Below are 18,729 nucleotides of genomic sequence, written 5' to 3'. Positions count from 1 at the left end.
TATGACAGCATTTCTTAAACTACAGTCATGTGCTGTTAAATTCTTTTAGTCAACATACGTGTATATTTCATATTACAGACTTTATTTTAACATGCTGAAGTAGTAATAACTGTTAATTCACCGTTAACTTCACTGTTCTGAAACTTCTGAGCTCAGGAAGATAAAGCTCATAGTTGGGATTCCCTCATGAGGAGTCTGCTTTGAAAAAAGGCAAAGTGACTGGAAAGATTCTTCTCAGTTTGGATAAATCTGAGTCTTTACACAATGATATATACTGAGCTGTTTGGTGTGGAGTTCCACATGGAAAGAGAAAGTCTTCTGGCTAAAATAATTTCAGAATGATAATTTATAGATGTGTTTGCCCTGCTGAGGTTCCCTAGAGAGGGAAGATGGTGCAGATGGGTAACTGGGATGATTTTACTTAATTTGTGGTTGAAACAATTCCGGTGCCACAGTACACAGGAAGAGTGTGGATCTGGGGGTGTTGTGTTCAGTTAGTGTTGAATTTTGATATGTATCTTAATGTCCCTCCCAGCCAGCTTGTTGAAATAACAGAAGCATTTACAATTGCTTTTGAAGTCTACTAATATCTTTGGTCCTATGTCTTTATCTACAAGCATTAGCTTTCACATGCAAATCAGATCATTGCCTGAGCAAATAATGACTAAGATTCCTAATTCTCTTGTTTGCACAAATATCACTTGGCATGTCAAAAATTTGGAGCTGTATAATGTACACCAAGCCTTGTCTCCCCAGGCACTCTGCTGGCAGAAGTCAGTTTCTGTGAGGCACCATCATGTAGAAAGTGATTTTTAGTTTCCAGTGTGACTCACTCTAATATCCTCCATGAAGATCTTTCTTGTCTGCTAAATTAACATATGGGTGATGAGCATTAAGTCATGGAATCTCAAATATTCTGCATCTGTCTTTCAAGGGAAACTAATTTTAGCCTAGACACTTGTGAACACTGGCCTTTAGGGTCATCAGACCTTTCATGCTTCCTTTCTGAAGAAAACCAAAATTTGTCTTGGAAGAAGTTAGAATTTCCCTTTGCCTCTGTTCTCTCTCTCTCTCTCTTTTTTTTTTTTTTTTTAACACATTGTGTATATCTTTATCATAACACAATCACAGAAGAGAGCTGGAAAGTACATTTTCAAGGTGTTGCATTTAATTGTCAGTTTATTTTGCATGTAAATTCCAGTACTCCAAGGAGTGCAATTAAATATTCTGACTATCATTTAAAATATTTACAATTCTGTTAGTCAGATAAGACACAATATTTTTAGTTGAAGATATTCCCTAGACATCTGCTTTTTTCCAGCCCATATGGTAGAATGTGTGCCACATCTCATCTGCACATTATGCCATATAATTACTGCCAAAAAGGATTCTAAGTTACTATCTAAAGCGGAGCAATTCAGTAATCTGGCAAAAATCCTTCCCAGAACTCTCTTGTTTTTAGCATTCTCTGAGCAATTGAACATCAGCATCATATTCCTCCGTTTGTTTTGAAATAGGTCCTATGGAAACTAAGGAGATCCAGCATATATGTTTAAATACAGAATCTAGTTTCCTAAGTATTGTTCAGCTGGTTGGAAGTATCTGTCTCTATTGTGAAAGTATAATGTGTCACCATGGTGCCCTGCACCCAAAAGTTCTTAGGGTGTTTATTATTAATCGGCATCTCTCAGGGAACTGTCTGTTGAGCCATAGCTTCAGCCAGATACTTGACACTATACTCCCTGACACAGTCCCTCCCCAGCTGTCCTTTAGGCCCTGGCAGGCCGCTGTGAGGTCTCCCCGGAGCCTTCCCTTCTCCAGGCTGAACACCCCCAGCTCCCTCAGCCTGTCCCCACAGCAGAGGGGCTCCAGCCTCTGGACATCCTTGTGGCCTCCTCTGGACTGGCTCCAGCAGGTCCCTGCCCTTGTGCTGGGGCCCCAGAGCTGGGTGCAGGGCTCCAGGTGGAGTCTCAGGAGAGCAGAGCAGAGGGGGACAATCCCCTCCCTCGCCCTGCTGCCCACGTTGCTGCTGGTGCAGCTCAGGACACGGGTGGCTTTCTGGGCTGCAGGCACACATTGCCAGCTCATGTCAAGCATCTCATCCACCTCCACCCCCAGGCCCTTCTCCTCAGGGCTGCTCTTAATCCATTCTCTGCCCAGTCTGTGGGTTTGGAATTGCCCCAGCCCAGGTGCAGCACCTTGCACTTGGCCTTGTTGAGCCTCATGAGGTTCGCACAGTCCCAGATCTCAGACCTGCCCAGGCCCCTCTGGATGGCAGCCCTGCCCACAGCTTGGTGTCACCAGCAAATGGGCTGAGGGTGCATTTGATCCCACTCATACTTAGGCCCAGTGAGTAACACAAGAAAAACGTGAACAGAAAGCAAATTCTTTTACTTTGGGAAGTAAAAGAATCATTAGTGACGTACTAGTTTAGCCCATGAGTTTTTCAAACAGGAGCAGCGGAGTTACTCAGAACTGCAGCTGACCTATAATTTTTCTGCTGAGGCCCCATAACTTTTGGCTTTTTTATCCCTGTTTTTCTCATCAGTGTAATCCAAAAGTTGCAGTGAATATCTCTGGGTAACTAACTGGAGATTGTCTAACAGCAGAAATATGTGCTGCTGCTTTGTTGCAAACTTCGTTCTAGATTTAAAATTGCTCTGCAATATTTGGGGCCAAGTTGTATTGGCTTAGGCTATTCTTCAATTAAACCATGAGCTATAAATTGTGTTCTGTTATTTCAAGAAGATTAAAATGCTGGAGCTCGTCGTGTATAGGTTTGTCACCAAGGAATTAGGCAATTTATTCAGAAATTTGATTAGAGCAATTTGACATCCCAGGTTCATATTCTAAGGGTTGATTTCCTTTTGCTCACACCTGAGGTATGGGAATGAACGCACCTTTCAATGACAGCTTCAATAGCTCAAGGCGTTGTGCTTTAGAACTACTGGAGTATATGGTCTGCTCTGCAACACCAGGAGTCCCTGAAACACTTACAGTGGCTGTGTTACCTCTCCTTGCTCTCTGAAATGTCTTGAGCAGCTATATACTGTTCACATCAATTAAGGTGGTTCTACATTTATACCAATATATATTATTCATTAATTAAACCTGGTGTATGCATATGGTTGGGTTTGAAGTAACTGCTGAAATGTTCTGTACCTAGTTCGGAGGATATCTTCTTATAAATATCTTCCTTTCTGATTGATGCTGGCTTCCTCACTATCCCTGTGCAGCCAGCTGCACTTACTGGACAATTCATGTAGAAAGACATGTGTAGGATATCAGTTCACTAAAACTATTCTTGCTGTGTTGCTTATTGGCTAGGGTCTACTTAGTTTCGTGCATTTATGCTGTAGGCAAAAGATGTTAGCATGCAATCCTCTTACTCTATGATATTTTCCTGTTCTCTTGCCTAGCTCTAACATGGTATCTGCTGCGGAAATATTGCAGGGAGGATGTATTATGCTCATTAACAGGGTGAGGAATATAGGGTATTCTCTCTGTTTTCTTGTCCTGATCTTGAAAGAAGTGAAATATAAACACCACCAACCTGCTAAAAATCCATCCCAGTTTTTGCCCAGCTTAACCCTTTCCAGCTATTTGTCAGGAGCTGCCTGTCCATTTCCTATGGCTGAGGGAGAGGTGTGAAATGCCCCTGGACTTTGCCTGAGTCCTGCAATTAAATGCTGTTGCTGTATCCTCTTAGTTCAGTTGTTCAGTGTTGGAGGACCTTACAGAGAATTTCTCAGTTGCTGTCCCTGTTACCCATCTGTGACATTTACTTTCTCTTGCTTGTGATTTTTGTCCCTTCCCACCCTCAGCAGAGGTGGGTGGTGGGGAATAATTGCACCCCTTCTTACTTAGATTTTGGTTCTTTTCACTAGAACTTTTATAGGCCTCTTGATCTGCTGTGAGGACCTGTCTGCCTTTCCCAAGTGTATAATTATTATTGTTATCTTTAATTAATACGTGCACCTAGGTATGCCGAATTACTTAATTTTCTTTCCTTCCCTTATTACAGCTTTTCAGTAGGGGCAGTTCTGTTATTCTTTCTCAGATGAGGTTCCTGGGAGTACTTGTATAGCCTTTACTGCATGAAGACTATAAACATAACCTTAATGCTGACTTTTCTTATTGGTGCATCAAGAAATAAGGTGGTTTAGGAACAGCACAACATATATTTTACATTCATCCTACTACCTGTTTTCCCATTGGCACGGAATGGAGTGGGTTCATTCACAGAATAATTAAGGTTGGAAAAGACCTCCAAGATCATCTGGTCCAACCATCAAATATATTTGGGGCCTCTCTATTCTTGCTTGAGAAAGAGATGAAAATAACCTGGACATTAATCAAATACACAGCTTGTGCTGTGATGTGGGTTTGCTACTTTTGGTAGTGCCATCATCCCTACTCAAGCATGGTCACGTGGTAGTTTGCAATGGGTCATGGATATTCTGAAAGCTTACTAAGATAATGAAGTGAAATAGTGTAGTTTCAACTTTTTCTTTCTTATGTTTGACAATGTTAGTTAACTACACTTACATGTGTTCATCAGTCTGACCTATAATTAAAGTGCAATATGCGAAGACCTCTAGTGTTGGACAAAGCATGTACGACAAAACATATATTTATATGTATGTGTGTGTATATATATATGTATATGTATGTATTAATGCCCCAGCTTTTGAGAGGCATTTGTGGTGCTAAGCTTTAAGGAACAGTACAAAGGGTATGTTGAACTGAACTGGGGTGTACCGAGCGTGGTCAAATGTGACAATAAAATGTAGAAGTCAGGGCTTACTAACAATTAAAATAATGAGGACTTCAGGAATGCATGTGTTCTTTTTTTTTTTTTTTTTTTTTTTTGGTGAGGGGCTTCTTGGCAGACACAGGAGCTGGATTACAAAATTTTGCTGTTTCAAAATATTTTATATATTTTATATATATATACATTGTATTTTTTATTATATATTTTTCCCCTTTAAATTTCTCCACAGGGTGTCAGGAAAGCCGCTGGTGCCAGAGCTCAAAGTGCCATTGTTGCTGGGCTAGGGGGTCCTCCTTTCCTTTTCCTAACCTGCAGAGATGCAGCCAGCAGTTGCCTGTGGGCAAAGGGACTGACCAGAGGGGAGCAAACCCAGCTTGGCTAACGAGCACCAATTAAAAACCTGACCTGGAATAACCTAGCACAGGGAGGAATGGTAGAAACTACGGGTGAGGAGCAAAAGGAGGAAGGCTTTTGAAGTAGCCTCTTATGCAAACAATGCAAAAAGCCTTTTACTTGCCTATATTAATCTTGAGAAATTAGCATTTAATTTCTGTAATTAGCCTTTCATGTGCTCCAAGGAAACAAGTGTACACTTATACACTCGTTCTCATTTCTTTTAAATCTTGGAGGCTTGTTGTTCGGTTGCCAAGGGGAAGAAAAGATTTTAGTTGGAGATGAAGAAAGCAGAACTTGCTCCCAGGTGTTGGTGAATCATCAGGGAATGGAGCATTTTTTATAGTGTCTGGAGTTGGGGGGGGGGGGGGGGGGGAAGGGGAGAAGTACAGGGGTGCAAATTCAGTTTTCCTGAAAGGTGCTGAGCCTGACAGCCCAGGGACTGCAATCCAGTGAGTACAGAGGACTGTTGGGGACAAGGCTGGCTGCTGCCTACCTGTCCTATCCCATTCCTGAGCCATTTCCAGGGCAGGATGGTTCTGAGGGTCACACCAGCATCCTGGCTGCTCATTTGGGAAACTGCCAGCACAGCTTGTAACGTAGATGCTTATCCACAGGCAGATGGACTAAGACAGCTAATGTGATGCTCGTTAATGAGATGCTGTGCCCTTTGGAAATATGGCCCAGTGCAAAGGACCAACCAAGGCAAATGAGTGCTGGGCAATGAGTGTGTCTTACAGGCAAAGCAGCTTCCCATGGAGGAGGTGGCCTGGAGGGAGGCTGTTTAGCACCGAGAAGAGAGAGTGTTTTAAGAAAGAAGAACAGGGCAAGAAGGCATGAAGTCGTAAATCATAAGAAAATTGACCAAGTTTACCTATTTCCTTAATTTCTAAAAAAGGGAGATGGTAGGTGGAGCAGAAAGCTAATGAATAAAAATTAAAAAAAATGAGAACTAGAATGAATTCTCTCATGTAAGTTACTGATCTTTAATAACTGAGTCCAAGGAGTAGACCCAGGGACTTTTATGCCACAATTTTCAAAAGTTATTACTGTTTCTTAAATGTTTACTGCACTTTTTCAATATTTGCACCATAAATCTGATCTTGAGAGTTGCAATTTTAGTCCTAGGGCTAAAATTGCCCTGCCAGCAATTGATGCAGATCAAATTTTTGAACTTCAGATTATGTGCAGCACTCCACAGATCAAAGATTATGCATGGGAATCTTCACAAACACACCCAGAATAAAATGAAATATATATATATATATTCTGCTTGTAGGTAGCTTGCAAAGAAGAAAAGCAGAGGGATGGAGAATGACTCAAACAGTTTACTACGAAGGATCCACTGGGATGTAGTGTGTTGTCTGTGGCTGAACATTATGAAAGACTGCTGCAGCTATGCCAATAAAATACAGATAGCCAAGAATGAATTGCCACCCAGCTGGAGCTTTATCAAAAATTGGATATAATTATTTAGAGTCCTTAGTCTTTGGGCCTTGATCACGTCAACAAAGACATCCCACGGTTATTAGGTGCTGACTGATCTGTGCTGCCTCTCTGTAAGTGGTTCACACTTGTCTGGTGTTCTCTTAGCAGCTTCTGCCATGAGACTGAGACGTGTTGGATCCTTTTCTTCCAGACTGGGCTGGTTTGACTTGAACTGTTGATGGGCGTTGGATAAGCCTTGTAGGCTGTGTTCAGCCAGCATTGCAGCCTCTTGCTTGATGCCTGGGAATGGTCAATTAGCATAACCTGACCTCAGGTGTTGCTCAAAGTCAACTTGTCAAGATAAAGTGCTATGAGCAACTGAGAAACTTTTAGGTCTGTCCTCTCCTTCTCAAACCGCTAAGGAAAAAAATGTTGATAGCCTGAACTCTGTTTGCCTGTGCCAGACCATCACTAGGAGATGGACATGGTGTCCTTTTGTCTAGTAGGAACTAAAAGAATTAAACACTCCAGTAGCCAAATGTCAGCTTCGTTAGTCAATAAGATTTCTTCTGACTCTCCCGATGCTCAAATACTGCAGAACTTTGCCGAGGAGATTATTTTCTGCCCCTGTTTGTTTGGAGATTTTAGAGTCCTGTTCTTTCACTCGCACGCAGTGAATGACCTTGTCTTTGTCCTTCTGTTCTGTAGTGGATAAACTTCACAGTTTTTAATACCTCTTAGGGTTTTAGTGTGGAGTGCAGGCTTTCCTCTTGTGGTATGGCTGCTATAAAAACTGTCTCCCGTTTTGAAATATTCTGTAAGATAGAGATTTTAAAGCCAGAAATTCACATCCCTTGTTTGTTTGTGTTTGATAGTGTTTTGTTTTGTTTTGTTTTGTTTTTTGTTTGTTTGTTTTTAAAGTATAATTTCCAAAACCCACCCCTCCTCTTGTGTCCACCTCATCCAGACTCCACTAAACATTACCAGCGTTTCATCTTGGTTCTGTGAGGATCACTACTAGATGGTATGTATGCTCCAGAAGGTTGTTGACTGTTTTTGTTGCTGTCCTGAAGCTCATCAACGCACTGCCTCACTCGGAGCTGGAACTGGAGCCATTCTCAGGCTGACAAAAACTTCAGGGGGGGGTTGGAGCAGAATCGTTCCTCCACCTCTTAGTATCTGAGCTGAGAAGCAGCTTGTGTTGCTTGCTCCCATGCCTAATGGTCTTGCATACTTAGAGACAATAAGCAATTTAGGACTAGAAATGTCACCTGTTAATTTCTTCAGGAATCAATGAGGGAGATTAAAGCAGTATAGTTCGGAAACAGTGGAAACACAAGGAAAGCACTGCAAAGTTTCTGGTGCTTGATGTTTTTATTATTCCCTGCAAATAAACACAAAACCTGATAATTCAGTTTGTCTACGTTTTCAGAGAAATATATTGGAGATCAGAGAGTGAAAACAGCATTACTGTGCTATGCAAAGCCCACAAAGCCCACACCTACTGGGGCACCTAAGCAGGTGAAACCTAAGCAAAAGCTCAAACACATTAGATGAATTTCATTTGTTCAAAACCAAAACAAGTGAATTCAGTAATAGATTTTAATGATAAACTCCTCAATAAAAAAAAGGAGTTTATAACCAGTCATTTTATTCACATTAGTTTGTAACTTGTCCTCTAATCTCTTCTCAATAGAGAAAGTGCCTGGTATATTGCTTGTTTCTTTCTTCTTTTGCCTTTTAAAAGAAGACCATGTGGGAGTGCAAGAAGAATACCTTCCAGCTTCTGAAGCATTATTTCCCATAAGATTATTATGACAATACCTTGGCAGTGTTTTTATGTATGTATATAAGCACCTTGAAACAAAAATCCCAATAAAAACAACAGCCAAGAACTAAGACTGGAATCTGAAAATCTGGGCAATTGTTAGACTTGAGCTCAATTCCCTGAAGGCTGGTGCTGGTGAGGGCCATAGCAAAGACCTTCCTGGAGGGGAGGGGAGGCAGTGCAGCCACTTCCAGCAGTTGTTCCCACCCCAGCAGGGCTGAAGAATGGGTCTGAAACAAGAGTCCAGAGCACACTGAGCTATTTGCTCTCTGGCAGGAAGGGGCAGGATGAGGTTTGAATTAGAGGAGACTGCAGCCTTGCTTGGCTCTTTTGTTGTTGTTTAGCAAAAAGGAAGTAGACTATTTCTGAGCACATATGGGATATATGAATGAGAAGCTCAGGGAATTTTGACTATTTATCTTCAGGACCCAGCTCTGAGACAGATCAAGGTTTTTGCTTGGATGATTGACCTTGTGCTTTATGGCTAGCCCCTGACTGTGAACATGGAAAATCTTCTTCAAAGACATCCCCAGGCAGAAGAGCTCCATAAGTAGAAGCATAAAGATCCACCACCTGCCGGCAATGTGTGCTCTTGTTGCAGCCTGTAGCAGTCATGGGGCCTCACAGCAATAATGTGGGTGAATTTATTGTCTTGGATTACTTCTCAAGGGAGTTGGCTGCCTTACTTAATTCTGTGTAAGTTAGAGAAGGCTTCTCGCAGTGTTGCTCTAAGAAGGCAATATGGGTTGCCTAATGCATTGCTGCTGAATGAAAATACTAAGTAGATGGCTATGACTTGCTAAAAGCCCTCTCTTCAGACTTGGATGCTCAGATATGCCAGCAAAAGGTCCTCTTGGATCTCTGCCTGCCAAAATGGTATATGTGTGAAGACAGCTGATTTAGTTAGAATCTAAGGTTTTGAGCCATGTAAACTTTCATATCAGGTGTTAGTGTACAGGTCCATGTAGAAAAAAAGAACTGATTCTCATCTTGTTCTGAAATTCATATCAGCCGTCAGCCAAAATTAAGTGCTGGTCACATTCTTCTGATTTTTTTTTTCCTTTTTTTTTTTTTTTTTTCCCCCTAGGTACAACTGAGCAAAAATAGCAATTGTCTATGATGTATTCTCCAACATTTGAAGTAGAACTATTGGGACAGTAATTTTTTCCTAAAGTTGTGTGTTAAATAAAAGCCTGATGGTTATCATATGAGTGATTGGATGAACTTCTATGGGGTGTCATCCAGGTGGCTAAGCTGAAGGGTCGGTCTTTGCTTTATCTGGATGGAGCTCTATCCAAGGTCTAATTAGAACCAATTTCTCATCCTCTCTCTCTGCTCTAAATCAGCAGTGGTTTTGTAAATCTACAAGGCTAGAAAGCATAATTACTGGCCATCTATTCTTACTTGCTCTTTAATGAAGTCCATAATGCTTCCCAATCTAAATACGTACATGAAGTAAAGGAAACCATTATTTAAAACAACAGTAACAATAATACAGTCTTGAGTTAAGAATTACTTAAAATGGTGAATCCAGCAATTTTGTTTATAGGTAGGGCTTGGAAGATAAGTAGTCAGTTCCAAATTTTAACAACCTTGGGATTAAACAGGATTTTTGAAGTTACCTCATACAAGCCTACTTTAAGGTTTGATAGAAAAAACCTGCAACTCCCACCATGAAGTTCTGCTAGACTTACTATCTACTTTCAGTCTTCAAAGCACGTGTGGGTGGTGATTGATGTAGATGTATTGCAGACTGAATATAAATGCCAAAAAATATTAAAGCTCTTCAAGTTTTGTATTTCTATAGAAAAATGTATCCATTCCCTTTCTTTGCCATAAAATGCTGAGGTTGGTATTCAAATGTGTTGTTCCTGGAGGCTAAGAATCAACACATGGTATTTTGTTTGGTTTGAGTTTGATCCCTGCATTAAACACCTTGCAATTCATCCAGAATTTGAATATAGTGCTCCTCATTGGAAGCAAATGTATATTCACAGTTTGTTCATATCTATAATGTGATGTATATGTGCATTTCTTACACACCATTTGTATTTGTATTTTTAATGTAATAACTGTAATATGTAATAACTTTAGGGATATGGTTTAGTGGGGACTGTTAGCATTAGGTCAGAGGTTGGACTCGATGATCTTGAGGTCTCTTCCAACCTAGAAATTCTGTGATTCTGTGATAACTGCTTTATATTTAAAATATACTGTTACTGCTAATTCTCCATGAGAAAACTTTATCCTTTTTTTTTTTTTTTTTTTTTTTTAATGGGACTTTAAATGATCGCCATGATTTTCCCTTATAGTAAGTTCTTATACTCTACAAAACATCAGTATCTGACACTTCATTTGAGATGCTGTACCATCTTGTCACCCACTGTTCTGGATACTAAGACTTAGAGCCTTGTTTTTGGTAGGTGCTGCACAGACACCTCCCAGGGCTGTGGTCTCTGCCCTGATACAAGACAAAACCATTGCAGAGTGAGGCTGCTTCTCTCCAGTCACGGAGGAGATCGAGAACAGAGCTAGGAACAGGAGGTGGGTATCCTGCCAGTCCAGGTCAGGCTGTGTTTCTTCTTGTGCTGTTTGTCTGAGACTCTCCAGCCGGCTGGAGTGTATTCTACTACCAACAGAGCTTTGCTGGCAAAGCAATAAAGCAGGTGGTCTCCAAGGGTGGCAGCTAATAAACCATGTTACAATAATTAATTACTCTTCCAAGTGCAAGAAGGAATCTTTAAATAACATTGCTGTGACTGTTTAAATGCTGACCTTTCAGCAATGACTCTGGTAGTTCAGAGTCTGAAGGTAGAACAAGTTCCATTATCTGGAGAGTTGGCTGGCTGATCAGTGGTGATTATTTGTCTTGCAAATGTGTGCATACGTATGTGAGAGAGAGAATATTGCTCCCAGAAAATTGGGAAAAACAATTTGTCTGCTTTCTCTGTGTATTATAGGAAACATTGCAAATCATGTAACTTCTGCCAAAGCATTAGACTCATGCCTGCTTCTTTTTCACAAACTTGTGTGGGGAGTTAACAATTAGAATAAGGATGGGCTCCACCTGTGGTTAATTCTGCAGCTTATTTCCCTGAAGGGAGGCTGATGAGCTTGGAAGAGCAGCATCATTTTGGTGTCCTTTATTTTGACCAAAATGAGAGTATGTAACTAATCAGTTTATTATTATAAAGTCATAGATAGAAAGCAAATCCCTTATCGTGAAATACATCCTTTTTAAGCAAGGTAAAAAATTCATGCTTTACTTGAAGCAGGCAGGAAGCAGTATACAAATTTAGAGAACTAATAAGTACCTTGTCCTATCGGGTTATAATTGGCTAGAAAATGGAAGATTTCAATAAACTAGGGATACTAGAATTCAGATGAAAGTTGCAAAAGAAAAAACTAGATAGGCAATGCTAGAGATGGCAGGTTCTGGAGAAAAGAAGTACTAAGGACCATAGACTTTGGGGAACAGAAATTGCTTAAATGTTAGATTTGACCTTGTATATTAAGCTGTAGAGGTGAAGGAAAGAGCTAGACTTCTGAATTTAAAAGACACATTTTCCACAGAATGAAGGAAAAGATGGGCATAGATAATTGGATGCTGTTACTGTGGGGTCATGGTGGAGGCAGGAAGGTTAGCATGAAGGTAAGACTGCAACTAATAATGGCTCAGCAGAACCTGTTCTTTCTGGAAATAAATATTTAGAGGGGCTGAAATGACTGTGCCTCGTAAATAAATTATGCATGCAAATTATGAAGGAAAACAGAGTTTATAATGGGTTTGGAAGGGCTACTAAATATGAAGATAGACTGCAGTCACAAAAAAAGTGACTTAAAAGAGTGAGGAAAAAAGAAAGTTTTGTATACAATCTGTAAAATCCTTTTTAGAATCTTTCTGATAGCATTCTGAAAAACTGGTGTAAAGTGATGCTTTGTAGATTGGTTACTGAATATTTATATGTAGGTCAAAATACGTTGGCTACAATACTTACTAGAGGGTTCTTTGAAACAGAGACATAAGGAAGTCATGAATTTTTCTTTTGCTTGCTTGCAAGGACCCCAGCAAAATGATTATATATTCGCATCACAACATCTTAGAGGTGTGTGGAAGATACCGTGCTGAAGATACACCAGCTTACTATAAGGGTCTTATGTCGTGTCTTCAACAGAGTTCCCACAAACAAGGTAAGGTTACGCTTTGTGGCTTCTTTGAAGCGTCTTCTCTCTTTCTCCACTTTTGTTTTGACCATTTTTTAATGATTCTTCTTGGACTTTGGTGTTTGCCACAATATAGTTTTGTTAAGAGTGCTTCAATTTCATTTTTGTTCGCTATACAGTAACAGACTCTCATAAAGTGTCATTGGAATTGTGTGTTCTCACTAAGTGTCACAGTCTGTTAAACCTGTTTTTTGTTATGTTCTTGAGCCAAATATGTATTTTATTTTATTTTTTTTTTTTTTGGGGTGGAGAGTTGTAGGGATAGACTTTGAAAGAACCTGAAATCATGTTTTAATGACTGTTGAAACTTGTAGAGCCCTGTCTACATGGTCCTTTCACTTCTGTATATCTCCAAGGATGGAGACTTCAGCTAGAGCAGCTCATTTCAGACTATAGCATTGGTCTATGTATGTGTTTATTTAAAAAAGAATAAAGCAAATATAGCATGTGTGGGGAAAATTGGCCTTTCAAATGCATTGGTGAATGTACCTAAGTGGGAAGCAATTTTCCTTCACCTTTATTGAGATATCAAGTTATTTTACCTATTTTAAATTGGGTCAGTCTTAGTTTTGCAAAATAACCTAGTATTTTCTAGACTTAAATCATTCCAATTTCAAGTCAATAACTTTGAAAGGCCTGTTTAAAGTTCCTTTGAGAAAAAAAGTGACTATATAGTATCTGCTATATGTTGGCATACAATTTCAATGCACTTTTAGCGTAGGTTGTTAATTATGGTAATGTAGTGTTCATAACTACATAACTTAGACATACCAAGCTCTAAGTGTAGATATGAACTTCTTTAAATTATATTTTAACTTACAATTAACACCCTGAAAAACCTGAAGGATATATGTTTTTTTTTTTCTTTCCTTAAAATCACTTTCTCCTCCCCTTCCACTCATTTGAAGCTTGATAAAAGTAGGGTATTTGCAGCCAGCTTCTGAGAGAAGATGCAGGACATGAGATACATGTTTGGAAAAATCCCAAGAGAGATTACAGGTGAAGAATTACCTACAGGGAGGTGTCAGAAGGAGCATAAGGCAGGGAAATAGCAGCTTTGTGGGAAATTGTGTATACTTGGATGCATTCACGGTGGAACTGACTGCAAAGATAAATTGAGGAGGTCACTCTGGTAAGTGGTACTGATGACTGCAATTTGAGAAAGTGTTATGTTGTGTATCTGGAGTACTTTGAGTTAAGCAAGCAATTATCTGGTGTTAATAGATTATTATTCTTTTTTTTTTTTTTTTAAACAAAACAAGAGTATTCGTTCATATCTCAAAAAGGAGAAAACAAACTATTCATTCTTAGCTCTAGCAAATCTAGAGGCAAAAGATGTGGGAGGAAACATACTTTGGCTTTTGAACAATGACCTTGCTGGAATTGCTTTCCATGCAAAAACACCAATTCAATGAAATCTCGATGGTTTGGGGAACAGGGATGCAGTTGCTAAGAGAGGACTCATGGGTGAAGCCTCCCAGCCCCTTAGCATGCATAGGTGTTTCTGGAAGTAAAACAAGTCTCCATCTGAGTGAGTAAACTAGATCTGCTCTTTCAAAATCTTTGAAATTTTTTACCCCTTCTTTCTGAAGTTGCTGAAGCAACAGTGCTAATAGCAAAGCCCCGTCCTCCTTTAATTTGTTCTGCTTTTGTTCTTGAATAGAAACAAGGGAGATGGAACTACAAATACCCCTTTGTGGCAGCTGAAGTATGAGATAGAGATCAAGAAAATCAGGCAGTTCTGTCCAGTTCCAACCTGTACGGATGGTTTTTACTACTTTTGCCCTCTTTTTCTTTGCACAGTAATATGACAGAATACTGTGGTGGTGTTACTGATTTGCAGTCTTAACGTTCAACCTCACAGCTTTAGTGTGGTTAGGCCTTTCCCTTGGTGCTCTCTAAACATGATCTTGAAGCTGAATTTATTAAGGAGTTCAGTATATTGCAACTGGCTGGAAAAATCTACCTGAGATAAACTATGTTTAGATTCACGTCCTTGGTGGTTGAAGCTGTGCTAATCACAAGATGAGGGGACCTGGGACGATCCAAAGTTGCTTGAACTTGTACTAAGTTAGAAACTTTGGTGTCAATAATTTGATTTGTAGCCCTTTTTGAGCAGACTCTTGTAAGCTGATCGTCAACAAATTTTGTCTTAAAGTCTGCTGTGGTGAACGACCCCTTTGTGACAGGAATCTTCTGATTTCTGAAATGTTTTCTTTTCCCTTGGGGAGAGGGAAGCTATGCCTCAAAGAAAACAGACATCATCAAGCCTTTAAAAGTGGTGCTCTTGCAAGTCCCTCTTCAGGCTGTCCCAGTGAAAGAATTGTATTGAGCCTGAGCTATTCACATCATTATAAGCACTTAATGATGAACAACACAATTGGCTACAACCTGACAAGGCTTAATTCAGCGAAGCTGCTTTGTGAAACAACATTGCACCAGCTGAGGATGTAATCAAGTCATTTCATACTTTAACCTAGAAGCCTCCTTGTTAGTACAGCAGCAAATGTACTCATTGTAATTAAAATTACTTCTCTTTCTCAGGTAAACATATGCTGAGCTTTGTAGTTTATCACTTTGAGATAGGATTTCCCCAACTTTGCTAATTAGCAATGTTGCCCGAATGGAAGGAAACATATGGCTTGTGCCATGCTGACTTGAAATCTTTAGAGTCCCACTGGAGAATAATTAAAGTGATTTTGATTTACTGGTATGATGAAGTACAAGCCATTCTCACTTGGCCTTATGTCTAGAAGCTCTGAGACAGTAAGGTACCTTAGCAGGATAGCTGTAATAATTACCATTAGCCAGATCGTTGTTATTCAGATAGCTTCATTGCTGTTAACAATCACTTGTAGTTATAAAGTGACTTTATATAATCCATGCAAGATCTGAATTTTACCTCTGAAACTGCATTGTTAGTTGGGCTAAGTGAAGACTGAACAGTTAAGAGATTCCAGGATTTCAGTTCCTTTAGAAACCACATAGGCTATTATAATGAAAAAAAATCCCTCCTGTCAAATAGAACCTTTTTTTTTTTTTTTTTACTGATAATATCAAGGAACATGCTGTCCGGTGCAATTTTTCAGAGGCAGATATTTATCTTTGTTTTTCCCTTTTGGAAACAGTTGATGAAAACATATGCATTGAAAGTGCAGATTTCTTCTTCAAACAAATCGAAAACTTTTTAAAATGAAAGCATCAAAGTTTTGACTAAAATATACAATGACAGCTCAACATTTTCTCTGGAAAACAGACAATAATAAGTGTTCATAAGAGTGAAAACTCTGCTTCCTACTAGGAAAAAGTTTAGGCAGAATTGTTACCCAGCATGGATAATTCACTCTGCTCTCCTGATGCTCATCATGAACTGGAAATAACAGAGCCTGTTTGTACATCACTGTAGATTTTACTCCACACATGGGTGTTTAACAAAGGCATGCATTGTCTCCTGCAGGTTACTGAATGTTAACATGAATGCTGCTGAATAAATGGAAATTACACTCTGTAATGGAGGCAGTAGATGTCATAAATACACACTGCTTAGAAAATGCAGAATAAATAACCAATGTAAAAACCTCTGCTTAAAGGGAAACTGTACAAAGGGCTTTACTTCTTGATTAAGAGTCCTGACAGCTAATTTTCAAAACAGGATTCTCTGCCTTCTATATAGGATTCTCTGTCTTCTGTTTTAAGTATGCTTTTAATGTTTCTCCAAGGTAACAGTACTTGTATCTGCATAAGTTTAAAGCCAAACCAGGTTTGGTTAGAGAGAGGTTGAAAACTTAAGTGCTTGCGATGCTCTGGATCAAGCTCAGAAAGGGGACAGGATGCCTGGGATATCAGTCATACCCATGAGCTATTGATTGGTTACAGTCTTGTGGGAATGGCTCCTTTAAACTTTTCTTTTTAGTGAATAGTGGAAGCTTACTGGACTTCAGATAGCAAAACTTTTAACTTGGTGTGCAAATCTTGCCTTAAGCAGAAATTGATGTTGGCACTGTAAATTACTGAATATTCAATTCAGGAAATAGTTGGAAAAGTGCACTTTGTGAGTTTTCCTTTTTCCTTTAAAAACAAAACAAAAGAAAACAACAACAAAAACAAATAAAAACAAAACAAAACAAAATTTATGTTGCTCGTGTTTTGCTTGTTTTGCATTACCAGGGTCAAACTGTGTGTTGCAAGGTGGTCCTTATGCTTTGCTTGGTCCATTTACTATGGACCAGGTCATAGACCTCAGGACAATAATTTCTTTCCTCTTCATGCTGGAAGCTTCAGGAGACAGGTTTCTTAAATGCAAGACAAACAAAACAGGGTTTTATTGGTGTGTGATTTTTTTTCTTGCATATTTGAGGAGACATTGCACAGCATCTGTGCCTAAATAATCAAGTAGCCTTATTTTATATTGAATTCACCATGCATCTCTCTCTACTAGTGGAGGTTACCATATGCATTGGTGCATAATTAAACTATTTAGAATTAGTCTAAAACTGTTTTATTTCATTACTAATATATGGCTAGTCAAACTGCAAAACTGGACTGAGTTCTATCCTAAATGTGAATCTCTGCCTCTCTCAAAAAACACATCTCTCTTTCAAAAGTGTAACACTGCCTGTGACGCAGGAGTTGCCATGGAAAAATACATTGAGCCAATCATTCATGATTTATTTATAGCAATTAGAATGCACATCTTAAGATCCAATAGTAACTTTGATTTAGGGAAAAAAAAATCAGACAAAGGATTGAGGCAGATAAATCTTTGAGAACATCTGAGGGTCTGTATGGTCAATATATTAATTAAATAAATGACTATGTATGTTTCTGGACAGATACTTGAAGTATCAATGCTGATGATATTTGCTTCCATATTTCTGCTGCAGATAATGTTATTACTGCCACTGTATACTTACCATCTGTTCAGTGACTATAGCAGACATAGTAAATATCAATTGAAAGTGAGATTTTTCTTTTAATCATCTTTTTTTTTTTCCAAAACTGTGCAAAAGTGAATGCTTTGAAGAAATCTGTACACCTGCATCTTTCTGGGAATGCGGTGTCTAGGGTGTTTAGTGCTGGGTGCACTTGCCTGTGGAGCTTAAACTACATCAGGCAGGGGGTGAGTTTCTTCAGTTTTATGGCATTAAATTTCATTTAGGCAGAAATCCTTTATTTACTTTGATTAACATTAACTGTACTTCAGTTGTTGATCTCTTGTAGGTAACTGCTGAAGCAACAGAACCTTTGTTCCGTATCCCATGTGCCCTTCATCTTTGGGCAATAATGAAAATCAAGCAAGCAAATATACAGGTCTTCAGTTTAAATATTTATATTTATTGGTTTAATGGGTGGGTAACATGTGGGATTTGTTCTCTTCTCCAGGGAGGTGCCTTATGAAAACGTCAACTCTGTTAGAGGCTAACTCCTCTGGAGTTTATTGTCCTTGTCCTTCCATCATTACGTGGCTTGCTGAGTTTCATTTCAATTTGGCAGTGAGTTGGGAGTGTCAGCTTTCTTTGATGTATAGATCCCTCAGAGGTTAAATCAATAGTGTTTTAAGCATATCACTTTCTTTCAATGAGACCATTGCTGGGGGAATTCTTGCAGTTTTTCAGCTTTCATATTTTGCATTGGAAATGTAGTGTTAAGGAACAAAATCACGTAACAAAAATCCCAAAGCAACTGTTGCATAGTTGATTTTAATTACCTGGTATTGATATGTGAGCTAAAAAAAAATATGTCTGATTGCATTGAAGCTGGGTTTGTAAGAGATTTTTTGGAATACAGCTTGAACCTTATCCCACTCTCTGGTGGTTCATGGAATAGCTGGAGACCTTTCCATGGGCTGGTTTTGTATTCATCTCTTGAGACCTGTTGATTTTCTGAAGTCTTTGTGTGGGGCAGGAGGGGAAAATAGGCTTTACCTGATTGTGAGCATGTGTGATGACCATTCAGCAGACCACCTCCTATTTCTAAGGGGGCTGTAGGGCTCCATTGAAAGTGTGTAAAGGGAGGGGTATGGTAGGGAATGAGAGGGGCTCTGAGAATTATGCTGGCCAAGAGGCATGAGACAGTGTCTTCA

At 39.4% G+C, this 18,729-nt stretch overlaps 1 long non-coding RNA gene across 3 annotated transcripts in view; it reads left to right on the top strand.

Moving 5' to 3' along the window:
- Positions 1–11,533: 11,533 nt before the first annotated feature.
- LOC311437107 overlaps positions 11,534–18,729 on the top strand; it is a 59,737-nt gene continuing 52,541 nt past the window's right edge. Inside the window, exons 1-3 of one of the 3 annotated variants that reach the window (XR_014693298.1) lie at positions 11,534–11,669; positions 11,997–12,075; positions 12,485–12,614. This is a non-coding gene — a long non-coding RNA (uncharacterized lncRNA). Of the gene's footprint in view, positions 11,670–11,702; positions 12,076–12,484; positions 12,615–18,729 lie in introns of those variants that run through there. The other 2 variants (XR_014693297.1, XR_014693299.1) reach the window with 2 other exon arrangements.

The sequence above is a fragment of the Aythya ferina genome (genome assembly GCF_964211825.1).
Source record: "Aythya ferina genome assembly, chromosome: 5".
In the NCBI taxonomy this organism is placed as follows: Eukaryota; Metazoa; Chordata; class Aves; order Anseriformes; family Anatidae; genus Aythya; species Aythya ferina.
The sequence above is the reverse complement of the archived record's forward strand: the minus strand, read 5'-3'. Positions and strand labels throughout refer to the sequence as shown.